Raw genomic sequence first — 14,600 nt, forward strand, 5'->3', positions numbered from 1 at the left:
GTTAAGGTGTTGAAAAACCAGCACAGTCTCCATTTCTCTGGCACTTCATTTGTGACAGTTGAGAAATATATATCTAAATTTCCGATCAGCGTTTCAAGCCTCGGTAGCGCAGTAGGTAGCGCGTCAGTCTCATAATCAGTCAAGCTTCCAATGTCAGAGCAATCTGAAGGTCGTGAGTTCGATCCTCACCCGGGGATTTCTTTTTTCTGTTTTTCCTTCATAATCATTACCATATTTGTTTCAAACTATTTCTACTCAGCTCTTCTACTGCTGTACCCGTCTGCCTGAAATATTCTGACCGATAAGTATGTGACAAATGCAGCAAACACGAAATGGCTGTACAGCCACAACACAGGAAGTGCTTACATGAAGAAAATAAACGCATGTTTCAATTCCTTTTTCAAGTACACTCCTCCTTACGTCTCTCAGGATTATGATGTTAACTGCTGTTTCCTCACATTGTGCATCATTTACAACAGTCGAATGCAAGTTAAGGTGTTGAAAAACCAGCACAGTCTCCATTTATCTGGCACTTCATTTGTGACAGTTGAGAAATATGTATCCAAATTTCCGATCAGCGTTTCAAGCCTCGGTAGCGCAGTAGGTAGCGCGTCAGTCTCATAATCAGTCAAGCTTCCAATGTCAGAGCAATCTGAAGGTCGTCAGTTCGATCCTCACCCGGGGCATTTCTTTTTTCTGTTTTTCCTTCATAATCATTACCATATTTGTTTCAAACTATTTCTACTCAGCTCTTCTACTGCTGTACCCGTCTGCCTGAAATAGTCTGACCGATAAATATGTGACAAATGCAGCAACCACGAAATGGCTGTACAGCCACAACACAGGAAGTGCTTACATGAAGAAAATAAACGCATGTTTCAATTCCTTTTTCAAGTACACTCCTCCTTACATCTCTCAGGATTATGATGTTAACTGCTGTTTCCTCACATTGTGCATCATTTACAACAGTCGAATGCAAGTTAAGGTGTTGAAAAACCAGCACAGTCTCCATTTATCTGTCACTTCATTTGTGACAGTTGAGAAATATATATCTAAATTTCCGATCAGCGTTTCAAGCCTCGGTAGCGCAGTAGGTAGCGCTTCAGTCTCATAATCAGTCAAGCTTCCAATGTCAGAGCAATCTGAAGGTCGTGAGTTCGATCCTCACCCGGGTCATTACTTTTTTTTCTGTTTATCCTTCATAATCATTACCATATTTGTTTCAAACTATTTCCACTCAGCTCTTCTACTGCTGTACCCGTCTGCCTGAAATAGTCTAACCGATAAATATGTGACAAATGCAGCAACCACGAAATGACTGTACAGCCACAACACAGGAAGTGCTTACATGAAGAAAATAAACGCATGTTTCAATTCCTTTTTCAAGTACACTCCTCCTTACGTCTCTCAGGATTATGATGTTAACTGATGTTTCCTCACATTGTGCATCATTTACAACAGTCGAATGCAAGTTAAGGTGTTGAAAAACCAGCACAGTCTCCATTTATCACGAAATGGCTGTACAGCCACAACACACGAAGTGCTTACATGAAGAAAAGAAACGCATGTTTCAATTCCTTTTTCATGTACACTTCTCATTACATCTGTCACGATTATGATGTTAACTGCTGTTTCCTCACATTGTGCATCATTTACAACAGTCGAATGCAAGTTAAGGTGTTGGAAAACCAGCACAGTCTCTATTTGTCTGGCACGTGATTTGTGACACTTGAGAAATATATATCTAAATTTCCGATCAGCGTTTCAAGCCTCGGTAGCGCAGTAGGTAGCGCGTCAGTCTCATAATCAGTCAAGCTTCCAATGTCAGAGCAATCTGAAGGTCGTGAGTTCGATCCTCACCCGGGGCATTTCTTTTTTTTCTGTTTTTCCTTCATAATCATTACCATATTTGTTTCAAACTATTTCCACTCAGTTCTTTTACTGCTGTACCCGTCTGCCTGAAATAGTCTGACCGACAAATATGTGACAAATGATGCAAACTCGAAATGGCTGTACAGCCACAACACAGGAAGTGCTTACATGAAAAAAAGAAACGCATGTTTCAATTCCTTTTTCAAATACACTTCTCATTACATCTGTCAGGATTATGATGTTAACTGCTGTTTCCTCACATTGTGCATCATTTACAACAGTCGAATGCAAGTTAAGGTGTTGAAAAACCAGCACAGTCTCCATTTGTCTGGCACGTGATTTGTGACAGTTGAGAAATATATATTTAAATTTCCGATCAGCGTTTCAAGCCTCGGTAGCGCAGTAGGTAGCGCGTCAGTCTCATAATCAGTCAAGCTTCCAATGTCAGAGCAATCTGAAGGTCGTGAGTTCGATCCTCACCCGGGGCATTTCTTTTTTCTGTTTTTCCTTCATAATCATTACCATATTTGTTTCAAACTATTTCCACTCAGCTCTTCTACTGCTGTACCCGTCTGCCTGAAATAGTCTGACCGATAAATATGTGACAAATGCAGCAACCACGAAATGGCTGTACAGCCACAACACAGGAAGTGCTTACATGAAGAAAATAAACGCATGTTTCAATTCCTTTTTCAAGTACACTCCTCCTTACGTCTCTCAGGATTATGATGTTAACTGCTGTTTCCTCACATTGTGCATCATTTACAACAGTCGAATGCAAGTTAAGGTGTTGAAAAACCAGCACAGTCTCCATTTATCACGAAATGGCTGTACAGCCACAACACAGGAAGTGCTTACATGAAGAAAATAAACGCATGTTTCAATTCCTTTTTCAAGTACACTCCTCCTTACGTCTCTCAGGATTATGATGTTAACTGCTGTTTCCTCACATTGTGCATCATATACAGTCGAATGCAAGTTAAGGTGTTGAAAAACCAGCACAGTCTCCATTTGTCTGGCACTTCATTTGTGACAGTTGAGAAATATATATCTAAATTTCCGATCAGCGTTTCAAGCCTCGGTAGCGCAGTAGGTAGCGCGTCAGTCTCATAATCAGTCAAGCTTCCAATGTCAGAGCAATCTGAAGGTCGTGAGTTCGATCCTCACCCGGGGCATTTCTTTTTTCTGTTTTTCCTTCATAATCATTACCATATTTGTTTCAAACTATTTCTACTCAGCTCTTCTACTGCTGTACCCGTCTGCCTGAAATAGTCTGACCGATAAATATGTGACAAATGCAGCAACCACGAAATGGCTGTACAGCCACAACACAGGAAGTGCTTTCATGAAGAAAATAAACGTATGTTTCAATTCCTTTTTCAAGTACACTCCTCCTTACGTCTCTCAGGATTATGATGTTAACTGCTGTTTCCTCACATTGTGCATCATTTGCAACAGTCGAATGCAAGTTAAGGTGTTGAAAAACCAGCACAGTCTCCATTTACCTGGCACTTCATTTGTGACAGTTGAGAAATATATATCTAAATTTCCGATCAGCGTTTCAAGCCTCGGTAGCGCAGTAGGTAGCGCGTCAGTCTCATAATCAGTCAAGCTTCCAATGTCAGAGCAATCTGAAGGTCGTGAGTTCGATCCTCACCCGGGGCATTTCTTTTTTCTGTTTTTCCTTCATAATCATTACCATATTTGTTTCAAACTATTTCCACTCAGCTCTTCTACTGCTGTACCCGTCTGCCTGAAATAGTCTGACCGAGAAATATGTGACAAATGCAGCAAACACGAAATGGCTGTACAGCCACAACACAGGAAGTGCTTACATGAAAAAAAGAAAAGCATGTTTCAATTCCTTTTTCAAGTACACTCCTCCTTACGTCTCTCAGGATTATGATGTTAACTGCTGTTTTCTCACATTGTGCATCATTTACTACAGTCGAATGCAAGTTAAGGTGTTGAAAAACCAGCACAGTCTCCATTTGTCTGGCACGTGATTTGTGACAGTTTAGAAATATATATTTAAATTTCCGATCAGCGTTTCAAGCCTCGGTAGCGCAGTAGGTAGCGCGTCAGTCTCATAATCAGTCAAGCTTCCAATGTCAGAGCAATCTGAAGGTCGTGAGTTCGATCCTCACCCGGGGCATTTCTTTTTTCTGTTTTTCCTTCATAATCATTACCATATTTGTTTCAAACTATTTCTACTCAGCTCTTCTACTGCTGTACCCGTCTGCCTGAAATAGTCTGACCGATAAATATGTGACAAATGCAGCAACCACGAAATGGCTGTACAGCCACAACACAGGAAGTGCTTACATGAAGAAAATAAACGCATGTTTCAATTCCTTTTTCAAGTACACTCCTCCTTACGTCTCTCAGGATTATGATGTTAACTGCTGTTTCCTCACATTGTGCATCATTTGCAACAGTCGAATGCAAGTTAAGGTGTTGAAAAACCAGCACAGTCTCCATTTATCTCGCACTTCATTTGTGACAGTTGAGAAATATAAATCTAAATTTCCGATCAGCGTTTCAAGCCTCGGTAGCGGAGTAGGTAGCGCGTCAGTCTCATAATCAGTCAAGCTTCCAATGTCAGAGCAATCTGAAGGTCGTGAGTTCGATCCTCACCCGGGGCATTTCTTTTTTCTGTTTTTCCTTCATAATCATTACCATATTTGTTTCAAACTATTTCCACTCAGCTCTTCTACTGCTGTACCCGTCTGCCTGAAATAGTCTGACCGATAAATATGTGACAAATGCAGCAACCACGAAATGGCTGTACAGCCACAACACAGGAAGTGCTTACATGAAAAAAAGAAACGCATGTTTCAATTCCTTTTTCAAATACACTTCTCATTACATCTGTCAGGATTATGATGTTAACTGCTGTTTCCTCACATTGTGCATCATTTACAACAGTCGAATGCAAGTTAAGGTGTTGAAAAACCAGCACAGTCTCCATTTATCACGAAATGGCTGTACAGCCACAACACAGGAAGTGCTTACATGAAGAAAATAAACGCATGTTTCAATTCCTTTTTCAAGTACACTCCTCCTTATGTCTCTCAGGATTATGATGTTAACTGCTGTTTCCTCACATTGTGCATCATTTACAACAGTCGAATGCAAGTTAAGGTGTTGAAAAACCAGCACAGTCTCCATTTATCTGGCACTTCATTTGTGACAGTTGAGAAATATATATTTAAATTTCCGATCAGCGTTTCAAGCCTCGGTAGCGCAGTAGGTAGCGCGTCAGTCTCATAATCAGTCAAGCTTCCAATGTCAGAGCAATCTGAAGGTCGTGAGTTCGATCCTCACCCGGGGCATTTCTTTTTTCTGTTTTTCCTTCATAATCATTACCATATTTGTTTCAAACTATTTCCACTCAGCTCTTCTACTGCTGTACCCGTCTGCCTGAAATAGTCTGACCGATAAATATGTGACAAATGCAGCAACCACGAAATGGCTGTACAGCCACAACACAGGAAGTGCTTACATGAAGAAAATAAACGCATGTTTCAATTCCTTTTTCAAGTACACTCCTCCTTACGTCTCTCAGGATTATGATGTTAACTGCTGTTTCCTCACATTGTGCATCATTTACAACAGTCGAATGCAAGTTAAGGTGTTGAAAAACCAGCACAGTCTCCATTTATCACGAAATGGCTGTACAGCCACAACACAGGAAGTGCTTACATGAAGAAAATAAACGCATGTTTCAATTCCTTTTTCAAGTACACTCCTCCTTACGTCTCTCAGGATTATGATGTTAACTGCTGTTTCCTCACATTGTGCATCATTTACTACAGTTGAGTGCAAGTTAAGATGTTGAAAAACCAGCACAGTCTCCATTTGTCTGGCACGTGATTTGTGACAGTTTAGAAATATATATTTAAGTTTCCGATCAGCGTTTCAAGCCTCGGTAGCGCAGTAGGTAGCGCGTCAGTCTCATAATCAGTCAAGCTTCCAATGTCAGAGCAATCTGAAGGTCGTGAGTTCGATCCTCACCCGGGGCATTTCTTTTTTCTGTTTTTCCTTCATAATCATTACCATATTTGTTTCAAACTATTTCTACTCAGCTCTTCTACTGCTGTACCCGTCTGCCTGAAATATTCTGACCGATAAGTATGTGACAAATGCAGCAACCACGAAATGGCTGTACAGCCACAACACAGGAAGTGCTTTCATGAAGAAAATAAACGTATGTTTCAATTCCTTTTTCAAGTACACTCCTCCTTACGTCTCTCAGGATTATGATGTTAACTGCTGTTTCCTCACATTGTGCATCATTTGCAACAGTCGAATGCAAGTTAAGGTGTTGAAAAACCAGCACAGTCTCCATTTACCTGGCACTTCATTTGTGACAGTTGAGAAATATATATCTAAATTTCCGATCAGCGTTTCAAGCCTCGGTAGCGCAGTAGGTAGCGCGTCAGTCTCATAATCAGTCAAGCTTCCAATGTCAGAGCAATCTGAAGGTCGTGAGTTCGATCCTCACCCGGGGCATTTCTTTTTTCTGTTTTTCCTTCATAATCATTACCATATTTGTTTCAAACTATTTCCACTCAGCTCTTCTACTGCTGTACCCGTCTGCCTGAAATAGTCTGACCGATAAATATGTGACAAATGCAGCAACCACGAAATGGCTGTACAGCCACAACACAGGAAGTGCTTACATGAAGAAAATAAACGCATGTTTCAATTCCTTTTTCAAGTACACTCCTCCTTACGTCTCTCAGGATTATGATGTTAACTGCTGTTTCCTCACATTGTGCATCATTTACAACAGTCGAATGCAAGTTAAGGTGTTGAAAAACCAGCACAGTCTCCATTTATCACGAAATGGCTGTACAGCCACAACACAGGAAGTGCTTACATGAAGAAAATAAACGCATGTTTCAATTCCTTTTTCAAGTACACTCCTCCTTACGTCTCTCAGGATTATGATGTTAACTGCTGTTTCCTCACATTGTGCATCATATACAGTCGAATGCAAGTTAAGGTGTTGAAAAACCAGCACAGTCTCCATTTGTCTGGCACTTCATTTGTGACAATTGAGAAATATATATCTAAATTTCCGATCAGCGTTTCAAGCCTCGGTAGCGCAGTAGGTAGCGCGTCAGTCTCATAATCAGTCAAGCTTCCAATGTCAGAGCAATCTGAAGGTCGTGAGTTCGATCCTCACCCGGGGCATTTCTTTTTTCTGTTTTTCCTTCATAATCATTACCATATTTGTTTCAAACTATTTCTACTCAGCTCTTCTACTGCTGTACCCGTCTGCCTGAAATAGTCTGACCGATAAATATGTGACAAATGCAGCAACCACGAAATGGCTGTACAGCCACAACACAGGAAGTGCTTTCATGAAGAAAATAAACGTATGTTTCAATTCCTTTTTCAAGTACACTCCTCCTTACGTCTCTCAGGATTATGATGTTAACTGCTGTTTCCTCACATTGTGCATCATTTGCAACAGTCGAATGCAAGTTAAGGTGTTGAAAAACCAGCACAGTCTCCATTTACCTGGCACTTCATTTGTGACAGTTGAGAAATATATATCTAAATTTCCGATCAGCGTTTCAAGCCTCGGTAGCGCAGTAGGTAGCGCGTCAGTCTCATAATCAGTCAAGCTTCCAATGTCAGAGCAATCTGAAGGTCGTGAGTTCGATCCTCACCCGGGGCATTTCTTTTTTCTGTTTTTCCTTCATAATCATTACCATATTTGTTTCAAACTATTTCCACTCAGCTCTTCTACTGCTGTACCCGTCTGCCTGAAATAGTCTGACCGAGAAATATGTGACAAATGCAGCAAACACGAAATGGCTGTACAGCCACAACACAGGAAGTGCTTACATGAAAAAAAGAAAAGCATGTTTCAATTCCTTTTTCAAGTACACTCCTCCTTACGTCTCTCAGGATTATGATGTTAACTGCTGTTTTCTCACATTGTGCATCATTTACTACAGTCGAATGCAAGTTAAGGTGTTGAAAAACCAGCACAGTCTCCATTTGTCTGGCACGTGATTTGTGACAGTTTAGAAATATATATTTAAATTTCCGATCAGCGTTTCAAGCCTCGGTAGCGCAGTAGGTAGCGCGTCAGTCTCATAATCAGTCAAGCTTCCAATGTCAGAGCAATCTGAAGGTCGTGAGTTCGATCCTCACCCGGGGCATTTCTTTTTTCTGTTTTTCCTTCATAATCATTACCATATTTGTTTCAAACTATTTCTACTCAGCTCTTCTACTGCTGTACCCGTCTGCCTGAAATAGTCTGACCGATAAATATGTGACAAATGCAGCAACCACGAAATGGCTGTACAGCCACAACACAGGAAGTGCTTACATGAAGAAAATAAACGCATGTTTCAATTCCTTTTTCAAGTACACTCCTCCTTACGTCTCTCAGGATTATGATGTTAACTGCTGTTTCCTCACATTGTGCATCATTTGCAACAGTCGAATGCAAGTTAAGGTGTTGAAAAACCAGCACAGTCTCCATTTATCTCGCACTTCATTTGTGACAGTTGAGAAATATAAATCTAAATTTCCGATCAGCGTTTCAAGCCTCGGTAGCGGAGTAGGTAGCGCGTCAGTCTCATAATCAGTCAAGCTTCCAATGTCAGAGCAATCTGAAGGTCGTGAGTTCGATCCTCACCCGGGGCATTTCTTTTTTCTGTTTTTCCTTCATAATCATTACCATATTTGTTTCAAACTATTTCCACTCAGCTCTTCTACTGCTGTACCCGTCTGCCTGAAATAGTCTGACCGATAAATATGTGACAAATGCAGCAACCACGAAATGGCTGTACAGCCACAACACAGGAAGTGCTTACATGAAAAAAAGAAACGCATGTTTCAATTCCTTTTTCAAATACACTTCTCATTACATCTGTCAGGATTATGATGTTAACTGCTGTTTCCTCACATTGTGCATCATTTACAACAGTCGAATGCAAGTTAAGGTGTTGAAAAACCAGCACAGTCTCCATTTATCACGAAATGGCTGTACAGCCACAACACAGGAAGTGCTTACATGAAGAAAATAAACGCATGTTTCAATTCCTTTTTCAAGTACACTCCTCCTTATGTCTCTCAGGATTATGATGTTAACTGCTGTTTCCTCACATTGTGCATCATTTACAACAGTCGAATGCAAGTTAAGGTGTTGAAAAACCAGCACAGTCTCCATTTATCTGGCACTTCATTTGTGACAGTTGAGAAATATATATTTAAATTTCCGATCAGCGTTTCAAGCCTCGGTAGCGCAGTAGGTAGCGCGTCAGTCTCATAATCAGTCAAGCTTCCAATGTCAGAGCAATCTGAAGGTCGTGAGTTCGATCCTCACCCGGGGCATTTCTTTTTTCTGTTTTTCCTTCATAATCATTACCATATTTGTTTCAAACTATTTCCACTCAGCTCTTCTACTGCTGTACCCGTCTGCCTGAAATAGTCTGACCGATAAATATGTGACAAATGCAGCAACCACGAAATGGCTGTACAGCCACAACACAGGAAGTGCTTACATGAAGAAAATAAACGCATGTTTCAATTCCTTTTTCAAGTACACTCCTCCTTACGTCTCTCAGGATTATGATGTTAACTGCTGTTTCCTCACATTGTGCATCATTTACAACAGTCGAATGCAAGTTAAGGTGTTGAAAAACCAGCACAGTCTCCATTTATCACGAAATGGCTGTACAGCCACAACACAGGAAGTGCTTACATGAAGAAAATAAACGCATGTTTCAATTCCTTTTTCAAGTACACTCCTCCTTACGTCTCTCAGGATTATGATGTTAACTGCTGTTTCCTCACATTGTGCATCATTTACTACAGTTGAGTGCAAGTTAAGATGTTGAAAAACCAGCACAGTCTCCATTTGTCTGGCACGTGATTTGTGACAGTTTAGAAATATATATTTAAGTTTCCGATCAGCGTTTCAAGCCTCGGTAGCGCAGTAGGTAGCGCGTCAGTCTCATAATCAGTCAAGCTTCCAATGTCAGAGCAATCTGAAGGTCGTGAGTTCGATCCTCACCCGGGGCATTTCTTTTTTCTGTTTTTCCTTCATAATCATTACCATATTTGTTTCAAACTATTTCTACTCAGCTCTTCTACTGCTGTACCCGTCTGCCTGAAATATTCTGACCGATAAGTATGTGACAAATGCAGCAACCACGAAATGGCTGTACAGCCACAACACAGGAAGTGCTTACATGAAGAAAATAAACGCATGTTTCAATTCCTTTTTCAAGTACACTCCTCCTTACGTCTCTCAGGATTATGATGTTAACTGCTGTTTCCTCACATTGTGCATCATTTACAACAGTCGAATGCAAGTTAAGGTGTTGAAAAACCAGCACAGTCTCCATTTGTCTGGCACTTCATTTGTGACAGTTGAGAAATATATATCTAAATTTCCGATCAGCGTTTCAAGCCTCGGTAGCGCAGTAGGTAGCGCGTCAGTCTCATAATCAGTCAAGCTTCCAATGTCAGAGCAATCTGAAGGTCGTGAGTTCGATCCTCACCCGGGGCATTTCTTTTTTTTCTGTTTTTCCTTCATAATCATTACCATATTTGTTTCAAACTATTTCCACTCAGTTCTTCTACTGCTGTACCCGTCTGCCTGAAATAGTCTGACCGAGAAATATGTGACAAATGCAGCAAACACGAAATGGCTGTACAGCCACAACACAGGAAGTGCTTACATGAAGAAAATAAACGCATGTTTCAATTCCTTTTTCAAGTACACTCCTCCTTACGTCTCTCAGGATTATGATGTTAACTGCTGTTTCCTCACATTGTGCATCATTTACTACAGTTGAATGCAAGTTAAGATGTTGAAAAACCAGCACAGTCTCCATTTGTCTGGCACGTGATTTGTGACAGTTTAGAAATATATATTTAAATTTCCGATCAGCGTTTCAAGCCTCGGTAGCGGAGTAGGTAGCGCGTCAGTCTCATAATCAGTCAAGCTTCCAATGTCAGAGCAATCTGAAGGTCGTGAGTTCGATCCTCACCCGGGGCATTTCTTTTTTCTGTTTTTCCTTCATAATCATTACCATATTTGTTTCAAACTATTTCTACTCAGCTCTTCTACTGCTGTACCCGTCTGCCTGAAATAGTCTGACCGATAAGTATGTGACAAATGCAGCAACCACGAAATGGCTGTACAGCCACAACACAGGAAGTGCTTACATGAAGAAAATAAACGCATGTTTCAATTCCTTTTTCAAGTACACTCCTCCTTACGTCTCTCAGGATTATGATGTTAACTGCTGTTTCCTCACATTGTGCATCATTTACAACAGTCGAATGCAAGTTAAGGTGTTGAAAAACCAGCACAGTCTCCATTTATCACGAAATGGCAGTACAGCCACAACACAGGAAGTGCTTACATGAAGAAAATAAACGCATGTTTCAATTCCTTTTTCATGTACACTTCTCATTACATCTGTCAGGATTATGATGTTAACTGCTGTTTCCTCACATTGTGCATCATTTACTACAGTTGAATGCAAGTTAAGATGTTGAAAAACCAGCACAGTCTCCATTTGTCTGGCACGTGATTTGTGACAGTTTAGAAATATATATTTAAATTTCCGATCAGCGTTTCAAGCCTCGGTAGCGGAGTAGGTAGCGCGTCAGTCTCATAATCAGTCAAGCTTCCAATGTCAGAGCAATCTGAAGGTCGTGAGTTCGATCCTCACCCGGGGCATTTCTTTTTTCTGTTTTTCCTTCATAATCATTACCATATTTGTTTCAAACTATTTCTACTCAGCTCTTCTACTGCTGTACCCGTCTGCCTGAAATAGTCTGACCAATAAGTATGTGACAAATGCAGCAACCACGAAATGGCTGTACAGCCACAACACAGGAAGTGCTTACATGAAGAAAATAAACGCATGTTTCAATTCCTTTTTCAAGTACACTCCTCCTTACGTCTCTCAGGATTATGATGTTAACTGCTGTTTCCTCACATTGTGCATCATTTACAACAGTCGAATGCAAGTTAAGGTGTTGAAAAACCAGCACAGTCTCCATTTATCTGGCACTTCATTTGTGACAGTTGAGAAATATATATCCAAATTTCCGATCAGCGTTTCAAGCCTCGGTAGCGCAGTAGGTAGCGCGTCAGTCTCATAATCAGTCAAGCTTCCAATGTCAGAGCAATCTGAAGGTCGTCAGTTCGATCCTCACCCAGGGCATTTCTTTTTTCTGTTTTTCCTTCATAATCATTACCATATTTGTTTCAAACTATTTCTACTCAGCTCTTCTACTGCTGTACCCGTCTGCCTGAAATAGTCTGACCGATAAATATGTGACAAATGCAGCAAACACGAAATGGCTGTACAGCCACAACACAGGAAGTGCTTACATGAAGAAAATAAACGCATGTTTCAATTCCTTTTTCAAGTACACTCCTCCTTACGTCTCTCAGGATTATGATGTTAACTGCTGTTTCCTCACATTGTGCATCATTTACAACAGTCGAATGCAAGTTAAGGTGTTGAAAAACCAGCACAGTCTCCATTTATCACGAAATGGCAGTACAGCCACAACACAGGAAGTGCTTACATGAAGAAAATAAACGCATGTTTCAATTCCTTTTTCATGTACACTTCTCATTACATCTGTCAGGATTATGATGTTAACTGCTGTTTCCTCACATTGTGCATCATTTACAACAGTCGAATGCAAGTTAAGGTGTTGAAAAACCAGCACAGTCTCCATTTATCTGGCACTTCATTTGTGACAGTTGAGAAATATATATCCAAATTTCCGATCAGCGTTTCAAGCCTCGGTAGCGCAGTAGGTAGCGCGTCAGTCTCATAATCAGTCAAGCTTCCAATGTCAGAGCAATCTGAAGGTCGTGAGTTCGATCCTCACCCGGGGCATTTCTTTTTTCTGTTTTTCCTTCATAATCATTACCATATTTGTTTCAAACTATTTCCACTCAGCTCTTCTACTGCTGTACCCGTCTGCCTGAAATAGTCTGACCGATAAATATGTGACAAATGCAGCAACCACGAAATGGCTGTACAGCCACAACACAGGAAGTGCTTACATGAAGAAAATAAACGCATGTTTCAATTCCTTTTTCAAGTACACTCCTCCTTACGTCTCTCAGGATTATGATGTTAACTGCTGTTTCCTCACATTGTGCATCATTTACAACAGTCGAATGCAAGTTAAGGTGTTGAAAAACCAGCACAGTCTCCATTTATCACGAAATGGCTGTACAGCCACAACACAGGAAGTGCTTACATGAAGAAAATAAACGCATGTTTCAATTCCTTTTTCAAGTACACTCCTCCTTACGTCTCTCAGGATTATGATGTTAACTGCTGTTTCCTCACATTGTGCATCATTTACTACAGTTGAGTGCAAGTTAAGATGTTGAAAAACCAGCACAGTCTCCATTTGTCTGGCACGTGATTTGTGACAGTTTAGAAATATATATTTAAGTTTCCGATCAGCGTTTCAAGCCTCGGTAGCGCAGTAGGTAGCGCGTCAGTCTCATAATCAGTCAAGCTTCCAATGTCAGAGCAATCTGAAGGTCGTGAGTTCGATCCTCACCCGGGGCATTTCTTTTTTCTGTTTTTCCTTCATAATCATTACCATATTTGTTTCAAACTATTTCTACTCAGCTCTTCTACTGCTGTACCCGTCTGCCTGAAATATTCTGACCGATAAGTATGTGACAAATGCAGCAACCACGAAATGGCTGTACAGCCACAACACAGGAAGTGCTTACATGAAGAAAATAAACGCATGTTTCAATTCCTTTTTCAAGTACACTCCTCCTTACGTCTCTCAGGATTATGATGTTAACTGCTGTTTCCTCACATTGTGCATCATTTACAACAGTCGAATGCAAGTTAAGGTGTTGAAAAACCAGCACAGTCTCCATTTGTCTGGCACTTCATTTGTGACAGTTGAGAAATATATATCTAAATTTCCGATCAGCGTTTCAAGCCTCGGTAGCGCAGTAGGTAGCGCGTCAGTCTCATAATCAGTCAAGCTTCCAATGTCAGAGCAATCTGAAGGTCGTGAGTTCGATCCTCACCCGGGGCATTTCTTTTTTTTCTGTTTTTCCTTCATAATCATTACCATATTTGTTTCAAACTATTTCCACTCAGTTCTTCTACTGCTGTACCCGTCTGCCTGAAATAGTCTGACCGAGAAATATGTGACAAATGCAGCAAACACGAAATGGCTGTACAGCCACAACACAGGAAGTGCTTACATGAAGAAAATAAACGCATGTTTCAATTCCTTTTTCAAGTACACTCCTCCTTACGTCTCTCAGGATTATGATGTTAACTGCTGTTTCCTCACATTGTGCATCATTTACTACAGTTGAATGCAAGTTAAGATGTTGAAAAACCAGCACAGTCTCCATTTGTCTGGCACGTGATTTGTGACAGTTTAGAAATATATATTTAAATTTCCGATCAGCGTTTCAAGCCTCGGTAGCGGAGTAGGTAGCGCGTCAGTCTCATAATCAGTCAAGCTTCCAATGTCAGAGCAATCTGAAGGTCGTGAGTTCGATCCTCACCCGGGGCATTTCTTTTTTCTGTTTTTCCTTCATAATCATTACCATATTTGTTTCAAACTATTTCTACTCAGCTCTTCTACTGCTGTACCCGTCTGCCTGAAATAGTCTGACCGATAAGTATGTGACAAATGCAGCAACCACGAAATGGCTGTACAGCCAC

The 14,600-nt window shown here is 40.7% G+C and overlaps 17 non-coding genes across 17 annotated transcripts; all 17 read left to right on the forward strand.

Moving 5' to 3' along the window:
• Positions 1-1,768: 1,768 nt before the first annotated feature.
• On the forward strand, positions 1,769-1,868 carry Trnam-cau (transfer RNA methionine (anticodon CAU)). Its single transcript has 2 exons — positions 1,769-1,805; positions 1,833-1,868. It is a non-coding gene; the product is annotated as a tRNA-Met (tRNA).
• A 392-nt stretch (positions 1,869-2,260) lies between these two features.
• On the forward strand, positions 2,261-2,360 carry Trnam-cau (transfer RNA methionine (anticodon CAU)). Its single transcript has 2 exons — positions 2,261-2,297; positions 2,325-2,360. It is a non-coding gene; the product is annotated as a tRNA-Met (tRNA).
• A 587-nt stretch (positions 2,361-2,947) lies between these two features.
• Trnam-cau (transfer RNA methionine (anticodon CAU)) lies at positions 2,948-3,047 on the forward strand. Its single transcript has 2 exons — positions 2,948-2,984; positions 3,012-3,047. It is a non-coding gene; the product is annotated as a tRNA-Met (tRNA).
• Positions 3,048-3,437: 390 nt separating this feature from the next.
• On the forward strand, positions 3,438-3,537 carry Trnam-cau (transfer RNA methionine (anticodon CAU)). Its single transcript has 2 exons — positions 3,438-3,474; positions 3,502-3,537. It is a non-coding gene; the product is annotated as a tRNA-Met (tRNA).
• A 390-nt stretch (positions 3,538-3,927) lies between these two features.
• Trnam-cau (transfer RNA methionine (anticodon CAU)) lies at positions 3,928-4,027 on the forward strand. Its single transcript has 2 exons — positions 3,928-3,964; positions 3,992-4,027. It is a non-coding gene; the product is annotated as a tRNA-Met (tRNA).
• Positions 4,028-5,107: 1,080 nt separating this feature from the next.
• Positions 5,108-5,207, forward strand: Trnam-cau (transfer RNA methionine (anticodon CAU)). The gene is made up of 2 exons: positions 5,108-5,144; positions 5,172-5,207. It is a non-coding gene; the product is annotated as a tRNA-Met (tRNA).
• Positions 5,208-5,797: 590 nt separating this feature from the next.
• Positions 5,798-5,897, forward strand: Trnam-cau (transfer RNA methionine (anticodon CAU)). Its single transcript has 2 exons — positions 5,798-5,834; positions 5,862-5,897. It is a non-coding gene; the product is annotated as a tRNA-Met (tRNA).
• A 390-nt stretch (positions 5,898-6,287) lies between these two features.
• Trnam-cau (transfer RNA methionine (anticodon CAU)) lies at positions 6,288-6,387 on the forward strand. Its single transcript has 2 exons — positions 6,288-6,324; positions 6,352-6,387. It is a non-coding gene; the product is annotated as a tRNA-Met (tRNA).
• A 587-nt stretch (positions 6,388-6,974) lies between these two features.
• On the forward strand, positions 6,975-7,074 carry Trnam-cau (transfer RNA methionine (anticodon CAU)). The gene is made up of 2 exons: positions 6,975-7,011; positions 7,039-7,074. It is a non-coding gene; the product is annotated as a tRNA-Met (tRNA).
• A 390-nt stretch (positions 7,075-7,464) lies between these two features.
• On the forward strand, positions 7,465-7,564 carry Trnam-cau (transfer RNA methionine (anticodon CAU)). Its single transcript has 2 exons — positions 7,465-7,501; positions 7,529-7,564. It is a non-coding gene; the product is annotated as a tRNA-Met (tRNA).
• Positions 7,565-7,954: 390 nt separating this feature from the next.
• Trnam-cau (transfer RNA methionine (anticodon CAU)) lies at positions 7,955-8,054 on the forward strand. The gene is made up of 2 exons: positions 7,955-7,991; positions 8,019-8,054. It is a non-coding gene; the product is annotated as a tRNA-Met (tRNA).
• Positions 8,055-9,134: 1,080 nt separating this feature from the next.
• On the forward strand, positions 9,135-9,234 carry Trnam-cau (transfer RNA methionine (anticodon CAU)). Its single transcript has 2 exons — positions 9,135-9,171; positions 9,199-9,234. It is a non-coding gene; the product is annotated as a tRNA-Met (tRNA).
• A 590-nt stretch (positions 9,235-9,824) lies between these two features.
• On the forward strand, positions 9,825-9,924 carry Trnam-cau (transfer RNA methionine (anticodon CAU)). The gene is made up of 2 exons: positions 9,825-9,861; positions 9,889-9,924. It is a non-coding gene; the product is annotated as a tRNA-Met (tRNA).
• Positions 9,925-10,314: 390 nt separating this feature from the next.
• On the forward strand, positions 10,315-10,414 carry Trnam-cau (transfer RNA methionine (anticodon CAU)). The gene is made up of 2 exons: positions 10,315-10,351; positions 10,379-10,414. It is a non-coding gene; the product is annotated as a tRNA-Met (tRNA).
• A 2,262-nt stretch (positions 10,415-12,676) lies between these two features.
• On the forward strand, positions 12,677-12,776 carry Trnam-cau (transfer RNA methionine (anticodon CAU)). The gene is made up of 2 exons: positions 12,677-12,713; positions 12,741-12,776. It is a non-coding gene; the product is annotated as a tRNA-Met (tRNA).
• A 590-nt stretch (positions 12,777-13,366) lies between these two features.
• Trnam-cau (transfer RNA methionine (anticodon CAU)) lies at positions 13,367-13,466 on the forward strand. Its single transcript has 2 exons — positions 13,367-13,403; positions 13,431-13,466. It is a non-coding gene; the product is annotated as a tRNA-Met (tRNA).
• A 390-nt stretch (positions 13,467-13,856) lies between these two features.
• Positions 13,857-13,956, forward strand: Trnam-cau (transfer RNA methionine (anticodon CAU)). Its single transcript has 2 exons — positions 13,857-13,893; positions 13,921-13,956. It is a non-coding gene; the product is annotated as a tRNA-Met (tRNA).
• The last annotated feature ends 644 nt before the right edge of the window (positions 13,957-14,600 follow it).

Source organism: Haliotis asinina, chromosome 2 (assembly GCF_037392515.1).
Source record: "Haliotis asinina isolate JCU_RB_2024 chromosome 2, JCU_Hal_asi_v2, whole genome shotgun sequence".
Classification (NCBI taxonomy): domain Eukaryota; kingdom Metazoa; phylum Mollusca; class Gastropoda; order Lepetellida; family Haliotidae; genus Haliotis; species Haliotis asinina.